Raw genomic sequence first — 26,776 nt, 5'->3', positions numbered from 1 at the left:
ATTACAGGCATGAGCTACCACACCTGGCCCACATCATCTTCTTAAAAGAACATCACTCATATGGATTTAAGGGCCCATCCTACTCCAGCATGATCTCATCTTAACTAATTCATCTACAATGACTACATTTCCAAATAAGGTCAAATTCTGCAGTAATTGGGGGTGAGGACTTCAACACATCTTTTCTGGAGACATAATTCCTCACTTTGGAGAAGGGGTCACGGGATGTATAGCCTCGATTTTACTAAAGTGTAAATGATTGGTAAGGTATTGAGGAGGGCAGGGAGCTGCATACAAGTGAAGAAGACCATGCGTAGGCAGGGTTCCACTAATGAGGAGAAATGGGCAAGAAACAGGAGAATGGAGCCTTCCTCTCTCTTCCTCTGTCTTCCCTGCAATTTAACTGAGGGCCAAATCTCTGCCTTGCAGCCAGCGCAGCTGCAGAACAGGGCAAGGAGGTATCTCAAGTCTCCTAGAGGGACCCTTGGAATGTGCAGAGCAGCTCACTCCTCTGCTCAGAACCCTCCAAGAGCTCCCTTGTGAGCCCGGCTAATACCCGCAGGGCCCCAGGCCATCTTCTGTCCACACTCCCGCTCCTATCCCTTCCCCACCTCTCACTCCACGCCAGCCACACTGGGTTCCATCCTGTCCTTAAAAATGCCCAGCATGCTCCTGTCCTGGCACCTGTGTCCTCCTGGTCCCTATCCCTGGAATGTTCTTCCTTCCCTCAGAGATCTATGTGTTTCAAACTGCATTCTATCCAGCCCTCCCTGCCTCCCCTCCATCCCACCACTTTCTATGACCATCTCTTGCTTATTTTTTCCATAACCCTTGCCACCACCTGATGTACATATATTTACCTACTTACCATCAGTCTTCCTCCACTAGAACATGCACACATGATGGAGGGAACATCGTGCTGTGCTCTTCATGGCCATATTCCTGGCCTCCCAGCAGCCCTGGCCTGTATTAGGTGGTCAGTGAAGTATCATCAGATAAAGGCAGCTGCTGTGCCACACCAGGTGCTAGAGGAGCTCTGCAGCTGCTGGAGGGCCCCTGCAGTGGGGCTGGTGTCCTGAGGGTCAGGGAGGGGTGGCTGGGCTTCAGATCCCTTCCTGCCTTGGGCACAGGGACGACCCCAACCTTACCTGGAAGAGTTGCTGTCCTTAGCAGGCCCCACGCGGCCCCACGCCTCCCAGAACTGCTTGCCTCAGGCTGGAGAGGGAGTGGCCTCGGGTTCACCTATTTCCTGGCTCTTCCTGGCAGCCTCTGCCACTCCAGCCTGGGTGGTGGGGAGCCAGAGGGTCCATCTAGGCAATGCATTTTCTGTTTCCTGCAGCTGATGCAAAAAAGCACCACAAACTCAGAGGTTTAAAACAACACAGTATTATTCTCTTACAGTCCTGGAGGTCAGAGGTCCAAAATAAGGCGAATGGGGCTAAAATCAAGGCATCAGCGGGACTGGTTCCTTCCAAAGCATGGGGAAGACAATCCATGGCCTGCCTTGGCCCCTCCTCCACCTCCAAAGCACAGCCGTCCAGTCTCTGTGAGTACATCCCTCCAGTCTGTGCTTCCCGGATCTTCATGGCTTCTCCTCTGACTCTGACTCCTGGGTCCCTCTGATGAGAACCTTTGTGATTACCTGGGGCCCACCTAGCTAAGCCAGGCTAATCACTTCAAGATCTTTAACTGCATGGACAAAGTCCCTCTTGATCTATGTGAACATTCCTAGTGCCAGGGATGAGGGCATAAGCGTATCTGGGAGCTGTTGTTCAGCCTCCAGCTGGCAGGAATGGAGCAGCCCTGCTCCCTAACCACTGTCAGGATATTACTGGAAAGAAGTCCTGATCCAGACCCTAAAAGAGGGCGCTTGGAGCTCACACAAGAAAGAATTTGGGGCAAGTTCACAGAGTAAAGTGAAAGCAAGTTTATTTAAAAAGTTAAGGAATAGGCCAGGCATGGTGGCTCACACCCGTAATCCCAGCACTTTGGGAGGCTGAGGTGGGTGGATCACCTGAGGTCAGGAGTTTGAGACCAGCCTGGCCAACATGGTGAAACCCCGTTTCTACTAAAAATACAAAAATTAGCCAGGCATGGTGGCTCATATCTGTAGTCCCAGCTACTCAGGAGGCTGAGGCAGGAGAATCGCTTGAACCCAGGAGGCAGAGGTTGCAGTGAGCCGAGATTACACCACTGCACTCCAACCTAGGCAACAGAGTAAGACTGTCTCAAAAAAAAAAAAAAAATTAGTAAAAGAATAAAAGAGTGGCTACTCCATAGGCAGAACAGCCCCGAGGGCTGCTACTGGCTATTTTTATGTCTTGATCGTATGCTAAACAAGAGGTGGATTATTCATGAGTTTTCTGGGAAATGGGGCAGAGATTTCCCTAGGAACTGAGGGCTCCTCCCCATTTTAGATGTACATGGTAACTTCCGAGCATTTGTAAACTGTCATGCACCGATGGGAGTGTCTCCAGCATGCTAACGCATTCTAATCAGCGTATAATCAGCAGTGAGGGTAACCAGAGGTCACTTTTGTCACCATCTTGGTTCTGGCAAGTTTGGGCCAGCTTCTTTACCACATCCTGTTTTATCAGTGGGGTCTTTGTGACCTGCATCTTGTGACCCTCTGTCTCATCCTGTGGCTGAGAATGCCTAACCTCCTGGCGATGCTGCCCAGCAGTTCTCAGCCTCATTTCACCCAGCCCCTATTCAAGATGGAGTCACTCTGGTTCCAACGCCTTTGACAATGACATGCCAGGCACTTGTCCCACCCTGCTGAGGTGGGACCTTCCCTCCCAGAGTCCTTCTATCAGCTCCTCCTCAACCCCAGCTTCAGATCCCCCAACACCCGACCCCAGGCTTTCCCACAGTTCCAGGACAGCTGCAGCCCCTGGTTACACCTTTTTGCTAAGGCCAAACCAGGGCTGGGCAGTCTCAGGAACTGGCATCTCTGAGGCTGGGATGGTGGCACCTCCTTCAACTTTGAGGGGAGGGGTACAGAGACAAAGGAGGGATGAGAGGGATAGGTTAATATCCCAAGGTCAGTTTCACACTTTTTTCTTCTGTTCTTTTGCCTCCTGCTTCTTCTCTTCCCCAGAAAACACTCTGGTTTTTCTCCCTCTAGTTCTCCATCTTCCCCTACCTTAGCTAGTGACACTCAGTGCATCCAGCACTTTCCATAGTCAGTGCATGGAGGAGGGCATTCACAGAGTCTATGCTGGGGCTCTCGCTCTCCTCACCCCACCACACACACAGGAATCACATTCTGAATGACGTTCGATGGGAAAAGAGGCCAAGCACATGGACACTGCCCCACCTCAGCCCACGGTGACCACAAAAGCTGCAGAGCCATGAGGGCTGCTCCCAGTGCCACCGTCATCCCTGATGGCTGTGAGACCCACCCCCAGAGAGACTCAGTTTTCTCTTCTATAAAATGGAGATCATCCCTTTCAGGATGACTGTCCCTACCCGTGGTCCCCAAATTCCTGTCATAACTGACAAAATGTCCATGACGTGGAAGAATCGTTGTAACAGCAGAACAAGGAAGAAACAGAGATCATGGCTGCAAGAACCTCAGACTGCATGGGCACCTGGGGCCAGAGGTCAGGAGAACCCACAGCATCCAAGACCAAGCCTTAACCAGGGCAAGTGCCAACTTTCACAATGGTTTTATACGCTGGAACAGCCTCCAGACCCCTCCCATTGTCCCCCCTCAGGCCCCAGCAAACCCCACAGTGCCGAAGAAGAGGTCCTGTAACCGCCCAAGGGGTTCACCTTGCCTCCTGCCTAAACAGAGCCAATTTATCAAGACAGGGGAATTGCAACAGAGAAAGAGTAACTCACACAGAACCAGCTGTGTGGGAGATCAGAGTTTTATTGTTACTCAAATCAGTCTTCTGGAAAACTCAGGGATCAGAGTTTTTAAAGATAATTTGGTGAGTAGGGGGCCAGTGATTCAGGAGTACTGATTGGTTGGCCTGTCGAAGCTGTTTTCTGCTGAGTCAGTTCCTGGGTGGGGGCCCCAGAACTGGCTGGCAGGTCCAGGTGGGGCCATCCAGTTGTTAGAAATGTAAAAACCTGAAAAGATATCTCAAAAGGCAGATCTTGTCTCCACAATAGTGATGTTACCTTCAAGAGTAACTGGGGAAGTTGCAAATCTTATGACCTCCGGAATAATGGCTGGTAATATTTAGAATTCTAGCCCCTCTTGTCTTGACTTGGTGGCTCGTGGCCTTTCATTTGTTTTACAAGAACAGTTTAGCCTTTTGGGAAGGGCTATTATATAAACTATACACTAAATTCCTTCTCAAAGCTAGTTCAGCCTATATCCAGGAATGAACAAGGACAGTTTAGAGGTTAGAAGCAAGATGGGGTCAGTTATGTCTGATATCTTTCGCTGTCATAATTTTCTGTTATGATTTTTGCAAAGGTAATTTCAGCCTCTAGAGCAATCCTGTCTCTTATTGCCACACACTGGTGAGGCCAGCATTGTCCTTGGAAGAAACAACTTCCCTAGATGTTCCACCTCCCATGCAGGCTGGTTCCAACAGTGACACTCCTTAAGGTGGCTCAGTAGCCTACAGAGACAGGGAAGGGAGGTGGGAGAGAAAGCACACTTTTAACTGCCTGATTCTTCCTATAATTCCTCAGCTGGCTGTGGGGGCCGCGAAGTGACGTGAGGAAAACACAGAAGGGGCCCTCGGGAATTGCTGGTTCTCTCCCCACTGCTGCCCTACAAGGGGCTCCTGCACAAGGCCCTCAAAGCCTCTGAGCCTCCATCACCTGTTAAATGAGTTGACGACTGGCCCTGCTGAAACTGCCTTTGCAAAAATTGTAACAGAAGATTATGACAGCAAAAGAGATCTGATCTAACCAACTCCCATTTTGTCTTTAACCTCCAAACTGCCCTCCATCATTCCTGGGCATGGGCCAAGCTACCTTTGGGAGACATTTAGTTTATAGTTTAAATGGTAATAGCCCTTCCCCAAAACTAAACTGCCTTTGAAATGAAAGACGGTTTACTAATGAAAATGTACGAATGAAAGACCACCAGATTAAGAGGAGGAGGGGAGCCTAGCTGCTGCTGAGGTGTAGACATAAACTATTACCAGCCATTATTCCAGAGGTCAGAAAATTTGCAATCTCCCCAATTCTGCAGATCACAGCACTATTATAGAACCTAAGATTGGTTTGAGACCTTTTTCAGACTTACCCACCTGGAAAAGTGGCTCAAGACTCAGCCAGTCTGTGGCTCCCCAACCCAGAGGTGAACTCAACACACGAGGACTGTTTTCCGCAGCCCTAGAATTGCATCCCCAACGAATCGGCAACACCCATTCCCCCTGCCTGCCAAAAAAACCTTGAAAAACTCTAGCCTCCAAAATTTGATTTGAGTTATAATATAACTCTGGTCTCCTATTTAGCCATCTCTATGTGAATTAAACTCTTTCTCTATTGCAATTCCCCAGTCTTGATCATCAGCTCTTTCTGGGCCGCAGGCAAAATGAACACACTGGGTGGTGACACCATTGCCTCGTGTATGAGGGCCACCTTGAAGTCACTTGGCACAACATACAAATGTGTTACATAAAAGAACAATGAGGAATGAAGAAAAGAGATGGTTAGGCAGTGCAGTCATTTCCTAGGGCTGCCATAACAAAGTGCCACACACCAGATGACTTAAAACAACAGAAATCTACCGTCTCACAGCTCTGGAGGCCTAAAGTCTAAGACCAAGTTGCCCTCAGAAAGGAGCTGTTCCAGGCCTCCCTACAGGCTTCTGGTAGCCTCAGGCACAGACGCCTCACTCTTCACAGGGCGTTGCCTCTTCACAGGGTGTTGCCTTCACAGCATCTTCCCTGTGTGTGTGTGTGTCTCTGTATCTAAATTCCCCCTTTTCATAAGGACACCAGTCATATTGACTAAGGCCCACCCAATGACCTTATTTTAATTTGATTATCTTTGTAAAGACCCTATTTCCAAATAAGGTTACATTCTGAGGTACTGGAGGTTAGGACTTCAACATATCTTTCTGTGAGAACACAGTTCAACCGATAACAGGCAAGGATTGGTAAATGTTTTCTGGAAAAAGCCAGATAGTAAATATTTTAGACTTGCGAGCCACTGTCTCTGTCACAACTACTCACTTCTGCTGCGGCAGCCCGAAAGCAGCTGTAAACAATACATAAATAAATGAGCCTGACTTTTTCCGATAAAACTATTTATAACAATAAGTTGTGGGCCAGATTTGGTCTGCCAATCCCTAGGTTAGAACACCAATTTTAAAACAAGGAAAAAGAGTTTCTGTAGCCTTTCTGAAAGAGGGGACTCAGTCAGGGAACCAGAGATTGGGAGCAAAATCTGAGTTCCCAGAAGTGCTAAGAGGGGAGTCAAGGAAAGTCCTGGGGTTTAAGAACGTGGACTCAAAATGGGGGAGGAAGACAGGGCACCCTGGAGGAGTTCTGCACGAGGCCCTTGGCTTGCCCACAGGCACTAAGGGCTGATCTTACAGCTGAGGAAACTGAGGCACCAAAAGACCAAGTGATTTGCCAAAAGACACAGCTAGTACAGGAAGGATTCTATCCCAGGCAATGTGATTCCAGGCGCCGAGCTTGTAACCACTAGCAATCACTCCAGAGGACAAAGAACCAGCAGAGGACCAGTCACTGGGAGCTGGGTGTCTCAGGCCCAGTTCTTCAGGGGTTGGAGTCACAGGGTTGGAACCAGAGGACCAGGGAGTTAGAAAGAGCCAGTGGAAAGCAGCAGTGTGTCAGTCATTAGAATCCGTGGGCATCAGCCTTGCCATCTGAGCATCATCAGGAGGGGCTTTATCAACACCCCCCACTAAACAAAGCTATACCACCTCTCCTGCAGAAGCAGTGGAGATGGGCACTCTTACTCTGAGTTAACAAAGGTCTTTTGAGTTGTGTTCAACATAAACTAATAAATAAATAATCAAGGAATTGGTTCACCACGATTGTAAAGAAATAAAAATAGAAACAAGGTCAGGTACTAATGGCAAGATGCTAATTGTGCTCTGTCATGGAACCTCACCCTTGTTGGCCTGTCATCTTCACACTTCATTGAAAATCCATTAAAACAATTGCTGGGCCATTAACCCTGACTTTCAGGCAGAAGCTTCCCTTGGGCACAGTTGTGTGACTAGGGTTCTTTCATTAATATTTAGTGTAATTGCTTGAGAGCTGGATGATTGTGATTACAGACCACCATTTAAATACAGAAGGGGAGCTGAAGATGGGATTTTTCTTTGCATCTTTTTTATTTTTAATATGCGTGGAATCATCTCCCTTGGGCAAGATAATATATTAAAACTTGAATTTTAAAACAAAGAGAGGGCTGATTACTCGGTCTACAAAAGAATTCACCATAGGATTCCTCAAATTGTGAGCTCCCAGAGCAATCAAAATTATTTGATTTACAAAATTTCAGTCTGCTGGCATCTTTTCCACACTATGACTCTACCATAGAGGTTATATTTGAAAAAAGAAACGCAACTACTAATGAGTGCCCTAGAGGCTGCTGAGTGGAGAGTTAAGGCCTGCATTTATAAACAGGGTGACCAGAAGACGTATCTTAAGGACACTTTGAAATTCAGCCTTGATGCCTGGGATAGGACTGTGACTTGCTAGGACATGCAATCAGAGAGATGAACCAAGGGGGACACCAATTGGAGATGAGAGGACCCTGAGACCAGTCTGCAACTTGGAGCTACTCCAAGGAGATGCTCCTTCCAGAGTGCAGAGGTAAAACTCCTCTTCCAAAAGGAGGGAAAACTCCTGCTTCCAAAAAAGATTCTTCCTCCTCTGTCCCTCAGCCCCATGAAATGGGACAAACTGATGCTGTATCACCTCAGATTTAGGCCTGTTAAAAGCCTGGGAGGATATTAATGACCTTCCCCATAAAACAATGGCTTTCTCTTCTTGTATTTTATCAGCTTCCATTACTCTGCATTTAAAAGGAGGCACAAAAAATTGCAATGCCATCCTCCAAGGTGTGTGGCCACAGCCAAGGTGAGTGGAACAAACATGAACAGTGTTTCTTCTGCTCTCACACCACCAACAGCATCAATACAGAAGACTTTTGGCCCGGCTCAGTAGCTTAAGCTTATAATCCCAGCACTTTGGGAGGCCAAACTAAGAAGATAGCTTGAGGCCAGGAGTTTGAGACCAACCTGGCCAACATGGTAAGACCCCCTTCTCTACTAAAAATACAAAAATTAGCCAGGTGTGGTGGCGCACGCCTGTAATCCCAGCAACTTGGGTGACTGAGGCATGAGAATTGCTTGAATCCAGGAGGTGGAGGTTGCAGTGAGCCAAGATTGCACCACTGCATTCCAGCCTGGGTGACAGAGCAAGACTCTGTCTCAAAAAAACAACAGACTTCCATGACCAAATACTTGGGGGTTTTGCCCCACCAACATGCAAGCAATCAGTTCAGCAGCAGACGTGAGCTGCAGGGGTATCCTCCAATTCAATTCTGACACCGTCTACCTGGAGATAGCATCAGATCCCACAGGTTGAGGGCTCAGACCACAAGACTGCCTCCCTCTTCCTCCAGACACCAGTTACAGATCCTCAAGCTGGGCTTTCCACGACATTTCTTTAGGTTTGATTAATTTGCCAGAGTGGCTTACAGAACTCAGGGAAACATGTTTACCAGATTATGAAGAATATTACAAAGAATATAGACAAAGAGAGGCATAGGGCCAGATATGGCGGAAGAGGCATGGAGCTTCCATACCTTCCCTGAGCACGACACCCTCCAAGAACCTCCATGTGTTCAGCTATCTGGAAGTTCTCCGAACATTATCTCTTTGGGTTTTTATGGAAGCTGCTTCATTATGAGGCATGACTGATAAATCCACTGGCCATTGGTGATCAACTTAAACTTCAGCTCCTCTCCCCTCCTCGGAGGTTGCAATAGCAAGGACGGAGTTTGGAAACCACTGCCCTTGACCTTTGCTGTCCTAAGCAATAGCCACTAGTCCCATGTGGCTACCTGCACTTGCAATGTGGCTGGTCTGAACTAAAATGTGCTACAAGTGTAAAATTCATACCAAATTTCAAAAACTTATCAAGAAAAGAACATACAATATCTCATGAGTAATTTTTACATTGATTACATGTTACAATGATAATATTTTGGATATATTCAGCTAAATAAATTATATCATTAAACTGAATTTAACATGTTTTGTATTTTTTTAATGTGGCTACTAGAAAATTTTAAGTTACTATGTGGCTCATGTTATATTCCTTTTTTTTTTTTTTTTTTTTTTGGAGACAGAGTCTCGTCACCCAGACTGAAGTACAGTGGCACAATCATGGCTCACTGCAGCTTCAACTTCCTGGGCTCAAGTGATCCTCCTGCCTCAGCCTCCTGAGTAGCTGGGACTACAGATGTGCACTACTACCCCTGGCTAATTTTTTTATTTTTTGTAGAGACAGGGTCTCACTATGTTGCCCAGGCTGGTCTTAAACTCCTGGGCTCAAGCAATTCTCCTTCCTTACCCTCCCAAAGTGCTGGGATTACAGGCATAAGCCACCATGCCTTGCCTCAGCCCTATGTGATATTTCTATGGGACAGTGCTGCTTAAATGATCAACTTCAATGGGAGAATGAGAGGTGGATATATAGTTTCTGATTATATAAATAAATATCATGTATTTGGCTTTGAAAGATCAAATAAACAGGACTTGAACTTTTTTTTTCATGAATGGTAGGAAAGTCATGACTATGAGAACCTTAATATTTGCTACGAACGGCTTGGGGTGGCTTTACTCACTGTTCCAGACCACATGGTTGATGCCTGGGTTGACCACTAGAGAGCAGTGGCGTATACAAAATGTGAGCGTTCACACAGCATTAACTGTGAAAACACCCCGCCCAGCCCACATGCAGAGCTACTACAGGGTCAGCACTAAGTAATAATTAAAACCCATGCTCTTTCCCTCCCTTTTAAGTGCCATATGCCTGGGGAAGAAGAAAAGACTACAGAAAACTGGGTAGAACTAGAGCTGACCCTTAAACTGTGAGGCTCAGACAGCAGCAAAGCAGGAAGGCCATTCTGCGTGAAAAACATCAGATGTTCAAAGGCAAGTGTTCAAAGACCCAGGCGTGGAGTCTAGTCTACCTTCCTGGCTCTGAGGCTAACAAAATGCGGGGCCTGAAGCAAGCCACTGGGCCTCGCTTCTGTAAGATGAGGTGGAGCTAGGTGAGCTTTAACATGTCCTCCAACGTCAGCATTGCAGCCATTCCAGAGTGAAACCCGCGGGCCTGCTGTTCCAGTAGGTTTCATGGGGGGCACAAACGCCTTCCAGGCACAATGGTACTGTAAGTCCATGCATTAAGACCCCCCCACCACTGCAAACACCTAACAATAATACATAAGATACAAAAATTTTAAAAATGAAAGTCCGAGCCTTGCTCCAAAAGATCAGCATCTTGGCTGGGTGCAGTGGCTCACACCTGTAATCCCATCACTTTGGGAGGCTGCCGCTGGTGGATCACCTGAGGTCAGGAGTTCGAGACCAGCCTAAGCAATATGGTGAAACCCTGTCTCTACTAAAAATATAAAAATTAGCCGGGCATGGTAGCACGTTCATGTACTGCCATCTGCTCAGGAGGCTGAAGCATGAGAATCGTTTGAGCCCAGGAGGTTGTGGTGAGCCGAGATCACACCACTGCATTCCAGGGGGGAAAAAAAAAAAAAAAAAAAAAAAAAAAAAAAAAAATCAGCGTCTCCAAGGATCAGAGAAACAGAGAAATACAATTCTACAGCAGAAATGGTGCTGTAGGTTCTCCAGGTCACCACTCAGGCAGAGATGGCCAGGAGTTTTCTCTTGTGGTAAAAGGGGAACTATACATGACCAGGGGTTCCCAGTTCAGAAACTGGGTGGGGCTTTCACACCCAAGAACCAGAAATATAAAATGCTGGGGCTGAGACTTATACAAAGCTTCTTATCCCAGTTGAGGAGGAACCTTGCCAAAGAGGTCCTTTGGCTCAGTGATGGGATCAGCAATGTCCCAAAATCACGGCAGTATGGATACCTGAGCTGACAATTGAAAATCTGGTTCTGAATTGGGGGCTGTGAGTACCAAAAAGAAGCTACTGCAAAACCACTAGGTTGAAAGGGAATGAGCATAGAGAATAAAATTACTAATAATAACTCCCACAAGAGAAAGACAAAAGAAAGGCAATCAAAAAATGTAATTTAAAAATGCAATGGTAGGAATCAAATTCACTTCAGAAGAAGTGAAAATGATAGGGCAATGTGATACTGACCTTTGAAAGAATTTATTATTTATTTGGCAAATATTCTAAGCACCTACTATGTCCTAGACACTGTTTTAGGTGCTGAAGATACAATAATCAACAAAACAAGACTGCTGATATGGTTTGGTTCTGTGTCCCCACCCAAATCTCATCTCGAATTGTAATCCCTTATAATCCCATGAGTTCTCCTGAGATCTGATGGTTTTATAAGGCAGTTTTTCCAGGTCTTGCATCTCTGTCTTCCCTGCCACCATGTAAGATGTGCCTCTTCCCCTTCCACCATGATTGTAAGTTTCCTGAGGCCTCCCCATCCATGCAGAACTGTGAATCAATTAAACCTTTTTTCTTTATAAATCACCCAGTCTTGGGCAGTTCTTTATACCAGTGTGAAAACAGACTAATACAACTGCCTTCTTGAAACTTACATTCTAGGGGAAGAGACAGAAAAATGTTTAAATTATGTAATATGTCAACTATTAACAAGTGCTTGAAGAAATGTTTAGGATCCTCACAGATATAAAGGAATGACTAACAACCATTTATAAAAACATAAACTATGAAACAATAAATAGGCAAAATAAAACAAAAGCAAGTTATAAAAGAGAACCAATTGAAATGAAAAATATAGGTATTAAAATACATAAACTCAGGCCGGGCACAGTGGCTCACTCCTATAATTCCAACATTTTGGGAAGCTGAGACAAGAGGATAACTTGAGCCCAGGAGTTTGAGACCAGCCTGGGCAACATAGCAAGACCCCATCTCTACAAATAATTTAAAAATTAGTCAGGCATAGTGGCGTGCACCTGTGGTCCCAGCTATTTGGGAGGCTGAGGTGGGAGAATTGCTTGAGCCTGGGCAATCGAGGCTGCAGTGAGCCATGATAACACCATTGCACTCCAGTGTGGGTGACAGAGTGATACCCAGTCTCAAAAAAAAAAAATACATAAACTCAGAAGTATTGGATAAACTCTATGATGTCATGGTGGAAGAGAGATTCACTAATTAGGAGGCAGTACGGTAGAAATCACCCATAATTCAACACAAAGAGGGAAAATGTATTTTTTAAAATATGAAAGGGCAGCTAAGAGATATAGAAGGTACACTGACAGGCATCAACATACAGCTAATAGGAATTCTAGAAGAAAAGAATAAAAGGAATAGAGAGAAGTGATGTTCAAAGAGATAATATCTGAAGTTTTCCAGTAATAAAGTTATAATTCACTAGATATGGATACATAGAAACTTGTATTTTCACTGTGATATATCTACATGTCTATATATTACAGTGAAACTGTGAGACATCTCAGGATAAAGAAAAAAATCTCATTGGAGAAAATAAAACAGATTATCCACAAAAAAAAGAAAACTGATGGGAGGAACATCATCAGAAACAGATGCCAGAAAACATGGGAGGAACTCACAAAGTGCCAAGAGAAAGTTACTATCAATATAGAATTTTATACCTAGCTAAACTGTTACTCATTGAAGAATAAGAGGAAAATATATATACTTTTTTAGTCATATAATAATTAAAAGAAATTATAGCCCATGTTCCAGGTAAAAAATTTACCGTGGAATGACATCACAGTGAAAATTACAAAAGTTTAGAACTGAACCACAAAAGCACTAAATATCTAAGCAATAATGACTATTGCTACGATGTGTTGCTTCCAGCTATGAGCCAGGCATTATATCATATTAGACATTTTCCAAGTAGCATATCTCTTAGCCCTCAAAGTCATGTTATTAACTAGATAGTGTTAACTCCTTTGTAAGAATGAAAAAAGCTTTTGGGAGAACAAGGTAACTATACTATTATGAACTAAATGTTTGTGTCACTCAAAATTCCTATGTTAAAACTCTAACTCCCAATACGATGGTATTAGGAGGTAAAGCCTTTGGGAGGTAATTAGGCTTAAATGAGGTCATGAATGTGGGTCTTTCATAATGGTGTTAGTGCCCTTATAAGAAGAGGAAGAGACTATAGAGTTTTCTCTCTCTCTCTCTCTATCATTTGAGGATACAGCAAGAAGGTGGCTGTCTGCAAGCCAGGAAGAGAGCCCTTACCAGAACTGACTATGCTGGTACCCTGATCTCAGACTTCCAGCCTGCAAAATTGTGAGAAACAAGTAAATGTCTGTTGCTTTAGCTTCCCAGTTTAGTATTCTCTTACAGCAGTCTGAGCTAAGATGCATGCACAAAAATCTGGGTCTATATGAAGATAAGGAGCCAGTGAAGGTACAGGTGGAATTTTATTGACACTTGGGAACAGTAATAGGGGGCCTGAGCCAGGTACAAACAGCTGTTTGACAGGGAGGAGGTGAACAGCATTCTAATTCACAAGTATTTCATGCTAATGATTACTTTTCTCCTGTTTACCTTTCTCTAAGTCTAGCCCGAGCTTTCCTCATTTGAAATACAGTTGACCCTTAAACAACATAGGGTTGAACTGCTTGGGCCCACTTATATGCAGATTTTCTTCTGCCTCTGCCACTCCAAGACAAGACTAACCCCTGCTCTCCCGCCTCCTCAGCCTACTCAAGTAAAGGCAATGAGGGTAAAGACCTTTATGATGATCTACTTCCACCTAATGAATAGTAAATGTATTCTCTCATTTATGACTTTCATAATAACATTTTTCTTTCTCTAGCTTACTTTATTATATGAATACAGTTATAATACATATACAAATTATGGCCAGGTGTGGTGGCTCATGCCCATAATCTCAGCACTTTGGGAGACCAAGGCAAGTAGATCGCTTGAGCTCAGGAGTTTGAGACCAGCCTGAGCAACATAGTGAAACCCCATGTCCACAAAAAAATTAGCCAGGCATTGTGGCTCATACCTGTGATCCCAGCTACTCAGGAGGCTGAGACAGGAGGATCACTTGAGCCCAGGAAGTCAAGGCTTCAGTGAGCTAAGATCATGCAACTGTACTCCAGCCTGGGCAACAGAGCAAGACCCTATCTCTAAATAAACAAATAAAACAAATTATGTGTTAACTGACTGTGTTAATAGGGCCTCTGAACAGCCTGGCAAGTACTTTAGCAAACCTCAGAGGTGCCGTTCTGATAGGTCCCGGAACTGGCTCCCCTTTCCTTGAAGGAAAATGTACCCCTTCTCTGAAATCAAAAAAAGAGAAGCACAGGGTGCTTTTCAGCAAAACTAACAACCCCCAGGACTGGAAGAAGGGATTCTTCTTGCTTCCTAACATTGACAGAATTAAGGGTAATGAGGAGACACTTCATTTCTCACTTGCACAGCCTCATGTGGAAATGAACTGAACAAAGTAAGTTTGCTGCTAAATCTTATTCTCCTGGATCTAGAATGCACTTCTCCCTATACCCTCTCCTTCTCCCCCTATCCCCTACCCCTACTTCTCCATGCCCAGTGAACTCTAAATCCTGGGCACACCTTCCCCACTCCCAGCCTGCAACCCCAGGCATCTACTAGTGATGCACCACACAGCCTCACCCTTCCCAGCCCAGCTGCTCATTTTCTCAGCCACTACCCAGGCTAGCACCTGAGTTTGCAGCAGACCTTGCATAGACCATCCTGCCCGGGTGACGGCTCTCCCCAGACGTCCTCACAGAAGATGCAGCTGTCTTCCTGAGTGGCCACGTGTGGACTGCATCATCTTCCGGTGCCCATGACTCCCAGTTGCTTATTACATAAAACCCAGCCTCCTTAGCAGCAGCTTGCATCTTCTTTTAGCCTCACCTCACCCCTTCCCTCCCCCATCACCGTTGTTCCTGGGCTGTGCTCTCCACCCCACACACAATGCAAGGCTGCCAGCGCCCTCCCTCCTCTGATAGCTGGCTTCAAACTCTGACCCCAACCCACTCCCCGCTTCTCCTTTGTGATTCCCTTGTGGCTCCTCTGACATCCCCTCCAGCGCCCCCTGCACCCACCATCTAGGTCCTCAGAGCTGTCCAGAAGCATGGACCATCTGCCTCACTCTTCTCCATGCCCCTTAATTCCATTATCGGTCCCTAATAGGAAACAGAAACTGAAAGAACCATGACTGTGCCCAGCTTGCCACTGGCCTCAGCCCACTGTGCCCAGTACCTCACCGGTGCCCAGGAGAGAAAGCTAGCAGATTCTGGCTAGCAGAAACTGCCTATCCAGTGCGACCTGGAGCCCAGGGCCTGCTTCCCGATGACAGTCTGCTGCTCAAATATCCACCTGGAAATACTCGTGACAGTGAGCCACAAAGATCTGGAGGCCCCTCCCACCTTCTAGGGAAGTTCTTTCCTTCATTGCCAGAGCACTTGCTAAATGCCAGGCCCTGCACAGAGCACAGATGCGCAAAGCTAGAAAGACAGAGCCAGACTTCATGGGATCCCCCAAGGCAGCAGGGTGGACCAGCAGGTACACAGCTGTGACTACATGGTGGGAGGAAGGTGGCCTCTGGGAAAGTGGCTTTCAGAAGGCTGGAGGCCTGCTCCCTGGTGTGAGGTTGTGGGGGTCCATCCCACAGACCCTGACCCAACGATGGATGAATAACGCACAGTGACACAGATATTCTGCTTGTCCGTTCAGCTAAGGGTCTGGGCACCTCACAAACACCAAGGAAGATACTGTAAAGAGTAGCAGCCGTGGTCTCGACTAGCTGGCCCTGCCGGCATTTATTCAGTACACATTAAATGACAAAGGCTTTGAGTCAACACACCTGTAGGTAATTAATCTGGCTGCCCTCCTCCCAAGGCAGCCAACCTGCCCATGAATGGTCAAAGGTTAGTCTTAGGACAACATGAGTAAACAAACTATTTAGATAAACTCCCCTATATTCCTTTGTATCTGTGCCCTAAGCTCTTAGGCTCCTGAAAAGAGAATCTGGCTGCCTTCAGCCAAACTATCTGAAGCTATGCAAAACTCCCCAGACTTCCAAGAAGATTTGTGTCTATATCCTATAACTCCATCTGAAATATTTCTCACCAGCCTGACTGAACTCCCACATGAGGTGCCACAGTAAATGAGACACTGGGACAATAGGAAAACAAGCCTGTTGCTCCCAATCCCTTTACCCAGAGAGGCCCATTTATGCTCATAGGTCAGAGCTGAGCATCTCAGGGCACCCACTGGAAAAGGAAACTAGAAAGAGCTTCCATCCTCGAGGGCTTAAAGCCAAATTGACATGGAAGTCCTCAAGGGACCACACCTTCCCTCCAAGGAGCAAAGTCTCTGAGCCAAAGACCAGCCGCACCCATTCCTGCCTGAAGCTCTTTGGAAGTCTCCCAACCTCCTCAGCCTCCACTGATCTACAGCAGGAGGCTGCGGGACCACATCTCAGGGTCTTAAGTGAGAGCACAGTACACATTTGGTAAACAGCAGCTAATGGCCACTGTGGACGTGTGGTTGTGCGGGTGTTGTGGTTGCTGCTGTTGTGGCTTGTGTGGTTGCTGCAGTTCTGGTAGTTACTGCAGTTGTGGTGTGTGGTCAAATGGCTGTGGTTGTTGCAGCTATGGTTGTTGTGTGGTTTGTGGCAGTTGTGGTTGTGAGATTGCATGGTTGTTGCAGGTATTCTGGCTCCTTCATCACAGATGGAGAAGGAGACCAGCCACTTGGAAGGGGTGGCCTCTGAACACCAGGCACCAACTCATCACAGTAGCTCTAGGCTGTGCCCAGACAAGCAAAGAAAGGGGAGGGCAGAGAAAGGAAATTCTCTTCAGATGAGTGTATGTCAGAAAGGAAGTCCCACAGCCCTCTCTGTGGCCACGGGTGACTCCTTCACACTGCTGTGTAGGCCTCTTATCTGGAGCTGAAGCGAAGTCCAAGTGCTTGAAAACCTGAAGGTGCTCCTGCTTGCAGCACCTCCATTCCCAGGAACATGCTCCTGTGCAAGAACCCCTCATGGGCACCACCAAAAATAGACCCTGCCCCATCCCATCCCACTGCCCTAAGATGCCCAAGCAAGCCCAGCAGGCAACCTGATAGCCTTGGGGTGTGGGGATGATGGCCTCAGATCACACCAAAGGCCCAAGTGGAGGGTCCAGCCTGACCACCTCCTTGACCCTGGGCCCTGGAGTCAGAATAAGAGAGGGTGGGCTGGCACAGCCCTCCAGTAGGCAGGGCCTGAACATCCCCTGGCTCACCTTCACCCACCATTCATGCAAGAGCCCCATGAGTGGATCAGAGCCATGGTGAGGCCACACAGTGTAGCCAGCACAGCAGGCAGAGACCCTCGGCCCCTGGAACCCAGGCTGGAATGTTACAACTGCCTTAGGGAACCCAGGTCCTAAGCAACATATCCCCCTCCCCTGCACCCTGTTCCTAATCATATGTTTATTGAATTTTAAAAAATATATACAGATCATATTTCATGTGACCCAGTAGTCATAATGCACAAAAGGAAATACAGTGAAATATCCCCTTCCCATAGTTTCTCTTAATCACCCAGAGAAAGTTTATGAAAATACAAACAAGTATGCCCATGTATACATACAAAGGAACATGATGTAGTAAAGAGAGTGTAAATTCTGAAGCCAGACTGCCTGAGTTCAAGACATAGCACTGCCCCTCACCAGTTAGTATGTGACCTTGGACAGCTTCTTTGTGCTCCAGTTACCCTCATCCACAGAACAGGATATAATCATGGTACCTACCTGGCAAGGGAGGTTCAACACTATATATCAGCTCTCACTGTCACGTATGTTCTTTCCCATTCTACAGAAATGATAGTACACTTTTGCACACACTGTTCTGCACCTTATTTGTTCACTGTGAAGTGTATCTGGGAGGTTATTCCCATATCAGTACATAAAGAACTTCCTTTGAGGGCCGGGCATGGTGGCTCACTCCTGTAATCCCAACGCTTTGGGAGGCCGAGGTGGGTGGATCATGAGGTCAGCAGTTAAGACCAGCCTGGCCAACATCGTGAAACCCCGTACCTACTAAAAAAAAAAAAAAAAAAATACAAAAATTAGCCGAGCATGTTGGCATGCACCTGTAATCCCAGCTACTCGGGAGGCTGAGGCAGGAGAATAGCTTAAATCCAGTAGGCGGAGGTTGCAGTAAGCTAAGATCATGCCATTGCACTCCAGCCTGGGACAGAGTGAGACTCCAGCTCAAAAAAAAAAAAAAAATAAAAAAAAAAAAAAAAAAAAAAAACTTCCTTTCATTGTTTTTCTTTTTTACTTGTATTACGGATGAACTAATCTTAATTTTTTTAGAGTTGCATAGTATTACATTGCCTCAATGTACAAGAACTGATTTAGTCACTCCTTTTTTGATTGACATTTAAAAGGTATCCAGTCTTTTATTCTTTCAAACAATGTTGCAGTGAATAACTTGTTACATACTTCATTTTGTTCAAAAGTGACTAGGATAAATTGATAGGAGTAGAAAGCTAAACAACAGGTGTGTGCATTTGTCATTTTTGTCACCTATAAAGGCTGTACAGATTTAGTGTCCCATTGGCAACATGTAAGAGTTTCTGTTCTTCATACCTTCACCAACAGAGTATATAAACAAATTTTTAATCTTTTGTCAATTTGTCAAGCAAAAAATGATAAATGCTATCTCTGTTGTTTTATTTTACTATTTCTCTTACTATGAGAAATGTGAAGCAGCTTTGTATGTTTGTAAAAGACTTGTGTTCCTTTTTCTATGAACTCTCTATTCATACCTTTTGCAAATTTTCTTACTATATAGTATGTCATTTTCTTGTTGATGAAGAGAAGGTCATTATGCATTAGGAATATCAGCATAATTTTTCTGGTTTGACATTACTCTTCTGAATTGACTTTTGTTCTTTTTCCCAGGCACAGTTTTAATGTAATAGAAGTTATTGTTTTTTCTCTATGGCTTCTGTTTTTAGTGTCATACTCTGGAAGTTCTTCCCTGTTCCAACATGGTCATTAGATCCTTTTTTACTCTCCCAAACTTATTTTCATCATTTTCCTTAAATCACTGACTTCTCCTGGTATATATCCTGATATAAGAAGTGAGGTCTGAATCCAACTTAACTTTTTTCCAGATGGCTACCCAGTTGTCCCAACACCATTTATTGAATAATTCATTTCTTTTCCCTGAATAATTTGAAATGTCATTGTTATCAGAAGCTAAACTTCCAATAAGTTTTGGTCTATTTCTGGACTTCTTATCTCGTTCCAACTTCAAGATGTCCTACACTATTTTATTTATTGTAGGTTTATAATATTGTAGGTTTATCTTGTAGAGTTCATTTCCCATTGATTTTTATTCCTTCTTTTTTCATATGAACTGTTAGGTATCTTGGGTTTTTTTTTTTATACTTTATGTTCTAGGGTACATGTGTACAATGTGCAGGTTTGTTACATATGTATACATGTGCCATGTTGGTGTGCTGCAACCATTAACTCATCATTTACATTTGGTATATCTCCTAATACTATCCCTCCCCGCTCCTCCCACCCCACAACAGACCCTGGTGTGTGGTGTTTCCTTCCTGTGTCCAAGTGATCTCATTGTTCAGTTCCCACCTATGAGTGAGAACATGCGGTGCTTGGTTTTCTGTTCTTGTGATAGTTTGCTGAGAATAATGGTTTCCAGCTGCATCCATGTCCCTACAAAGGAAATGAACTCATCCTTTTTTATGGCTGCATGGTATTCCATGGTGTATATGTGCCACATTTTCTTAATCCAGTTTCTCATTGATGGACATTTGGGCTGGTTCCAAGTCTTTGCTATTGTGAATAGTGCCGCAATAAACATACGTGTGCATGTGTCTTTATAGCAGCATGATTTGTAATCCTTAGGGTATATACCCAGTAATGGGTTGGCTGGGTCGTCTAAACTTCTCCTTTTTTGTTGGGGATTTCTTTTAATTTATAGGTTAACTAAGGCAAAACTGATATTGACTATGATGTTGAGTCAGTTTTTGACAAATTATGTTTTCCCAGAAAAGTATCCAGTATGTCAGGCTTTACAAAGTTGGGGGAGTTCCCAAGACACACCCTCAGTTTCAATAATTTGCCAGGGACCGGGCGCAGTGGCTCATGGCTGTAATCCCAGCACTTCGGGAGCCCAAGGCGGGCGGATCACGAAGCCAGGAGATCGAGACCATCCTGGCTAACACGGTGAAACCCTGTCTCTACTAAAAATACAAAAAAATTAGCTGGGCATGGTGGCAGGCACCTGTAGTCCCAGCTACTGGGGAGGCTGAGGCAGGAGAATGGCGTGAACCCAGGAGGCGAGCTTGCAGTAAGCCAAGATCATGCCACTGCACTCCAGCCTGGGTGACAGAGCAAGACTCCATCTCAAAATAACAATAATAATAATAATAATTTGCCAGGACACTCATAACTCACTAAAAGCTGTTATATTGTGGTTAATGGTTTATTATAGAGAAAGGATGCAGATTAAAATCAGGCAAGAAAAGAGGCACATAGGGCAGAGTCCAGGAAAGTTCCAAGCACAATGCTTCCAGTTGCCCTCTCCCCGAGAACCCATGGAAAATGCTACTATCCCCGGCAGCAATGTGTGACAATACACACAGAGTATTGCCAAACAAAGAAGCTCACCTGAGCCTTTGTGTCCAGAGTTTTACTAGGGCTCAAGAACACAGACATAATTGACTGTCCATGGGGCTGACCTTTACTCTCTAGACCCACAGGGTGCGTGCCCCCAGTTCCCATCATAAATCACATGGAATTTGACTGTCCAGGGTGGCCTAAGGCTCCCAGGTAGACAAAGACACTCTCTTACCAGGCAGGACCTTCCAAGGGTCCAGAGCTTACCTTCCAGGAGCCAGGACAAAAGCCAAACCTCTTTGGGTAAGGTTAATTCTTAACTATGTAAGTTTTTTAATTTTCTTACAAGTAGTTGAGCCAGATATTCCCTAAGGATTCTTTTATTTCCTCTATCTATGGTTATTATCCCCTTGGCATTTCTTTTTTTCTTTTATTTTTTAAGAGCAGAGTCTTGCTCCGTCAACCAGGCAATAGCATGATCATAACTCGCTGCAGCCTTGAACTCCTAGGCTCAAGTGATCCTTCTTCCTCTGCCTCCCAAGTAGCTGGAACCACAGTCACACACCACCACGCCTGGCTAATTTTTTTTTTATTTTTTTATTTTTTTAGAGACAGCATCTCGCTGTGTTGCTCAGACTGATCTTGAACTCCTGAGCTCAAGTGATTCTCCCACCTCAGCCTCTCAAGTACCCCTTAGCATTTCTTATTTGTGCCTCCTCCTTTCTTTTCTCTTGAGAGGGTTAGCTGACAATTTAGAAATCTTACTGTTTTTTCAAAGAATTTTATTTTAAATTTATTTATTATGTATCAGTTTATCAATTATAAAATATTTTTGCCTTTTAATTAATTGATTTCTGTTTTAACATTTATTAATTCCTTTCTACTTGCTTGACATTTATTGCCTTTTTTCTAACTACTTCCATTGGATGTTTATTTCATTTTCTCATTCCTGTTTAATTTTTTATTAATTCATTATAAGACTATGCATATAAATCAGAGTTATCCAGAGAAACAGAACTAATCAGATATCGATGTAGATATGTATTAATTTGTTATGAGGAATTGGCTCACACAATTATGGAGGATGAGAAGCTGTAAGATCTTCAGTCAGCAAGCTACAGATGCAGGAGAACTGATGGTGTCATTCCAGTCCAAGTCTGATGGCCTGAGAACCAGGAGAGCTTATGACATAAGTTGCAGTCCAAGTGTGAGTCTGAAGACAGAAGATTGATGTTCCAACTCACAGATAGGCAGAGAGAGAGAGAAGACTCTCTTACTCTGCCTTTTTGATCTATTCAGGCCTTCAACGAATTGGAAGAGGCTCACTCACATCAGGAAGGGCAGTCTGCTTTACACAGTCTACCAATTCGAACACTAATCTCACATAGAAACACCCTCAGCCAGCATGGGGGCTCATACCTGTCATCCCAGCACTTTGGGAGGCTGATGCAGGTGGATCGCTTGAGCCCAAGAGTTCAAGACCACCCTGGCCAATGTGGCAAAAACCTCATCTCTACTAAAAATAGAAAAATTAGCTGGATGTGGTGGTGCATGCCTGTAATCCCAGCTACTTGGGAGGCTGAGGCATAAGAATTGCTTTAACCTGGGAGGCAGAGGTTGCAGTGAGCCAAGATCATGCCAATGCACTCCAGCCTGTCTGACAGAGCGAGACTCCATCTCAAAAAATAATAATAATACAAAAATTAGCCAGGTATGGTGGCATGCCTGTGATCTCAGCTATTCAGGATGCTTGGTGAGAGGATCACTTGAGCCCAAGGGGTTGAGGTTGCAGTAAGCCAAGATCTTGCCACTTCACTCCAGCCTGGGTGACAGAGCAAGACCCTGTCTCAAAAAATAATAATAATAATTTAAAAAGAGAAACACCCTCACAGGCACACCCAGATTAATGTTTGACCAAATATCTGGGCACCTTGTGTCCCAGTCAAGTTGACACATAAAATGAACCATCACACTACACATTTTCCTCTGGACAGTGCTTTAACTGTACCTCCTAAATTCTGGTAAGTTATGTTTTCTTTATTGCTGTTTTATAGATAATTATTCCATCTTGAAAGTGCCTTGTGGCTTACAGCAGGAATATTTTGCTACTAAATTTTGACCAAGCAGTAGGTATGACTTGTCTTTTCATATGAGGTTGACCTGATTCTTATGAGGCCAATACGAAGGTGAATCAGAACCTTCTCAGGGCCCAGAAGTTCCTTTGAAAAAATTCTCTCAAAACTTGAAAAACTCATTTAAATATCAATGGAAACACACACTTACCTGCCTAGATGGGTTTCTTAACAACGAAGGTCGAAAGTTTCCCTGTTGAATCTTGAATCTAAGAGGAAAAAAAGAAACCACCAACTCTTTCTCATTCAAATGTTCATAAATAATAATATTATTAACAATAATTATAATAGCCACCACAAGTCTGGGCACGGTGGCTCACACCTGTAATCCCAGCATGCCTATAATCCCAGCATTTTAGGAGGCCGAGGCAGGTAGATCACTTGAAGTCAGGAGTTTGAGACCAGCTGGCCAACATGGTGAAATCCTGTCTCTACTAAAACTACAAAAATTAGCCAGGAGTGGTAGTGGGTGCCTGTCATCCCATCTACTTGGGAGGTAGAGGCAGGAGAATTGTTTGTACCCAGGAGGCGGAGGTTGTAGTGAACTGAGATTGTGCCACTGCACTCTAGCCTGGGCAACAGAGTGAGACTCCATCTCAAAAAAACAAAAGAAAAGAAAAAAATAGCTACCATAATGCCATCTGACGTATGTTTTCAGTGCTTTATATATGTCATCTTATTTACATTTTACAACAGTTCTAGGATGGAAATATCACTCTACGTTTTAAAGATGAGAAAACCAGACTTTGAAGGGGTTACATAACTGACTTAGGGTCACACTTCTTTCTAAGTGGAGAAGCTAGGATGTCACATCAGCTCTGATTTAAAACCTGTGTATTTTTTCAGGATAATACCTTGCCTCTTTTGTACAATCCTCTGCCCTGACTTACAGAAATAAGATGGTTCTGCCTCCCATGACAAAACTTATTTTCCAGGCAGAGCAAGTAAGTCTGCTGTGGTCCACTCTCAATTAGGTAGAAGTCCAGCCTGGAATTGTGGAACTGCAATGCAGCAGGCCACCTGGCCACGAAGGCCTTTGCCTGTAGAAGCCATATGGATGCAGAAGACTCTGAGCCAAGCACTAATGCAGAGAAAGGGGAAGGAACAGGGGTGGGGGCTGGGGAAGGAGGGAGCTGGCACAGCTGTTTCCGAAGGGGACATCATGATGAGCCATCAGTACTGACCACAGAGCCTGCATGTGCTGGACACACCAGTCAGCCATGCCAAGCCCATTAAGTTCATCTCAGCTGTCTGGCAACTGCCCTCAAATGAAACAAGCAAACAACTTCCTATATTTGAGGTTTCAGTTAGTGTTGTTGGCCAAGTTTCAGCGGGAACCAAAGAAGACGACCACACAGGGGCTGCAGGCCCTGATAGCAGCAGCCCAAGCCAACCTCAGAGCGCCTGCCAGCTGGGCAGATTATCAGCGTCCTGCTGCAGAGAGATAAGGAACGTTCTGATCCAGCCCCGAGAAGTGCAGGGCTTTATATAGCAGCTTGAGTAGGCTGCAAGGGAATGTCCTGGCCGAAGTCTTCTCCGTAGCCAAGAGAGAGGGGAGTGGGTGGAGAGGAAGGCGGGAGATTTATAAATAACCCGATGTGTGCTGATCTGCTCAGCGGCCTTGTCTTAGCAAAGCCTGAGGCCTGGGGGAGGAGAGGGACATTTATAGATGACTTTTATTTTCTTTATTACTTCTCTATATTTTCCAAGTTTTCTACGATGAATTTGAACTCCTTTTATTTTTTTATATTTATTTTTATTTTTATTTTTTATTATACTTTAAGTTCTAGGATACATGTGCACAACGTGCAGGTTTGTTACATATGTATACATGTGCCGTGCTGGTGTGCTGCACCCATTAACTCGCCATTTACATTAGGTATATCTCCTAATGCTATCCCTCCCCCTTCCCCACACCTGATGACAGGCCCCAGTGTGTGATGTTCCCCACCCTGTGTCCAAGTGTTCTCATTTGAACTCCTTTGATAATCAGCAAGTATGAATACAATTTTAAGAAAGCAAAAAAGAGAGGCATAAAAGGAATTCCTTCGGTTGGGGATTTTAGTGACCATCTTTACCCACTCAGAGGTTCCCAAACAAGCCCCAGTGCTCTCCTCCCTTCTCTGGTCTCTCCCAGAGGGCCCCCTGAGGTGCCTGTACTCACCTATGATGCAGGATCTGACCAGTTTTCTCAGCCCCTCCTGGGTTCCCGCATCCCCATACTGTCCCCTGCTCCCACTAATCCAGATGTGGCTGTCCTTGGCCTTATTGTTTTTAAAAAGGTGTCCAGGCCCCTTGTCCCTCTGCTAGGGTATGTAAGGGTTACTTGGGTATGTCCCCTGTGCCTGCTGCACTAGCTTAATAACGGGTAAAAAGCCATGGAGTCCTTGTACAGAGTGTGCTTTATACTCTCTGTGCCTTAGGGTTCCTTTTCTATAAAATGGTGATAATAAGACCACCTACTTCATAGAGGTCACATTAAGATTAAAATAAGACAGTGGATGTAAAGTGGCTGATGCATTGGAAATGGCCAATTAAAAAGTAACTAATTATCACTCCACTGAACATCCCTCCTCACACTCAGGCCCTGAATGACCACACCTACCAAATGTGACCAGACAGATTTTCACTGTTTCCAAAAATAACTCCTCCCAGGAGGTGTGAAGATTCACCACTGCAACTCTGGCACCGATTTGAAGCAGGAGTTCCAAAAATGTTTTGCGAGGTGACGGGCTCCCAGAATCACAGTCAGCCTTCACAGTGCCCCTTATACGGCTGCAATCCTCGTTCGGATGTGTGAGTCATGGTAGGGCTACCACATAAACAGATAAATGAATAAACATGTTGTGACTTTGTAGTAATGACCTCATGTAAGCTAAGTTCAGCTCATGACTCTGGGGCAATTTTTAGGACACCAAAGTAGATAAACTATCAACCGATCCCTATTTTTTTGAGCAAGTGCTATGTCCAAAAAGGAACGGCGCTAAGATGCAAAAATGGAAAATTTTTAAAAGATGAAAGCTTCTGCTCGGAAAGAGATTACACCCTAATCGAGGAAGTAAAATGCAGATACAGGAATAGAAAGCACACTCAGCAAAGCAAGATATGATCCATGCAAGTGATAAGGTGGACAGATCAGAAGAGCATGCCTGCTGGGTTCTAGAGGTCAAAGCAGCCTCGTGGAGGAAAGTAATACCATTGATAAGTGGATGCCAGGCCTTGTAGAATTCTGATGCAATCAGGATCGAATCTGAGAGAAAGGGTCTCACATGTCAATGTCAACAAGGCATGGTGCTCGGTACACAAATAAGTACATCATCTTTTTTGATCGTGACAAGAATCTAGTGTGATGTTACCATTCCCATTTCACAGGTAAGAAGACAGTGGCTCAGAGAAGCTCAGAGAGGTTAAGTTATATGCCCAAGGTCATTCACAGCAGAGGCAGGATTCGAACCAGGTTCTACCTGGCTCCACAGTCCATATTCTGGCTTCTACCATCTGGCACTGCTATGGCCTCCCTTAAATCTGGCTCCCAGAACAGACTTGGGCTGTCTGTGACCAGGAGCAGGGCTCTCATTCCATGGCTGTGGCCTTTTAGTAGAGAGCATGCTGCCTAGTGTGGCTGGCAAATTCTTTGGCAATATATTGACCTTACATTGCCTGCCAGTAACATAGGATAAGGTGTAACAACTTCTAAGCCTAGATCAAAGTCATAATTTTGATTACAGGTTACAATATTATATATTTAATCCGCTCCTTCTACTTTGTAGTACTTTTCTCAGTTCAGCAACTCACCTCTTTTTATCCCAACAATCTATAATAAGCACATGGACTTTTCAGCAATGACATAGGAATAAGATAGAAATAAGCTTTCAGAGGTGACCTTTGCCC

The 26,776-nt window shown here is 44.8% G+C and overlaps 1 long non-coding RNA gene across 2 annotated transcripts in view; it reads right to left on the bottom strand.

Annotated features, from left to right (window-relative positions):
- LOC108539858 (uncharacterized) overlaps positions 1-26,776 on the bottom strand; it is a 48,599-nt gene that overhangs the window by 1,511 nt on the left and 20,312 nt on the right. The window contains exons 3-5 of one of the 2 annotated variants that reach the window (XR_001888502.1): positions 23,037-23,094; positions 1,149-1,339; positions 869-964 (exon numbers count right to left, since the gene is read on the bottom strand). This is a non-coding gene — a long non-coding RNA (uncharacterized LOC108539858). Of the gene's footprint in view, positions 1-868; positions 965-1,148; positions 1,340-21,596; positions 21,967-23,036; positions 23,095-26,776 lie in introns of those variants that run through there. The other variant, XR_001888503.1, reaches the window with a different exon arrangement.

This window comes from Rhinopithecus bieti, unplaced genomic scaffold (genome assembly GCF_001698545.2).
Source record: "Rhinopithecus bieti isolate Rb0 unplaced genomic scaffold, ASM169854v2 scaffold_15676, whole genome shotgun sequence".
In the NCBI taxonomy this organism is placed as follows: Eukaryota; Metazoa; Chordata; class Mammalia; order Primates; family Cercopithecidae; genus Rhinopithecus; species Rhinopithecus bieti.
This window is presented reverse-complemented; position numbering and strand designations above follow the sequence as displayed.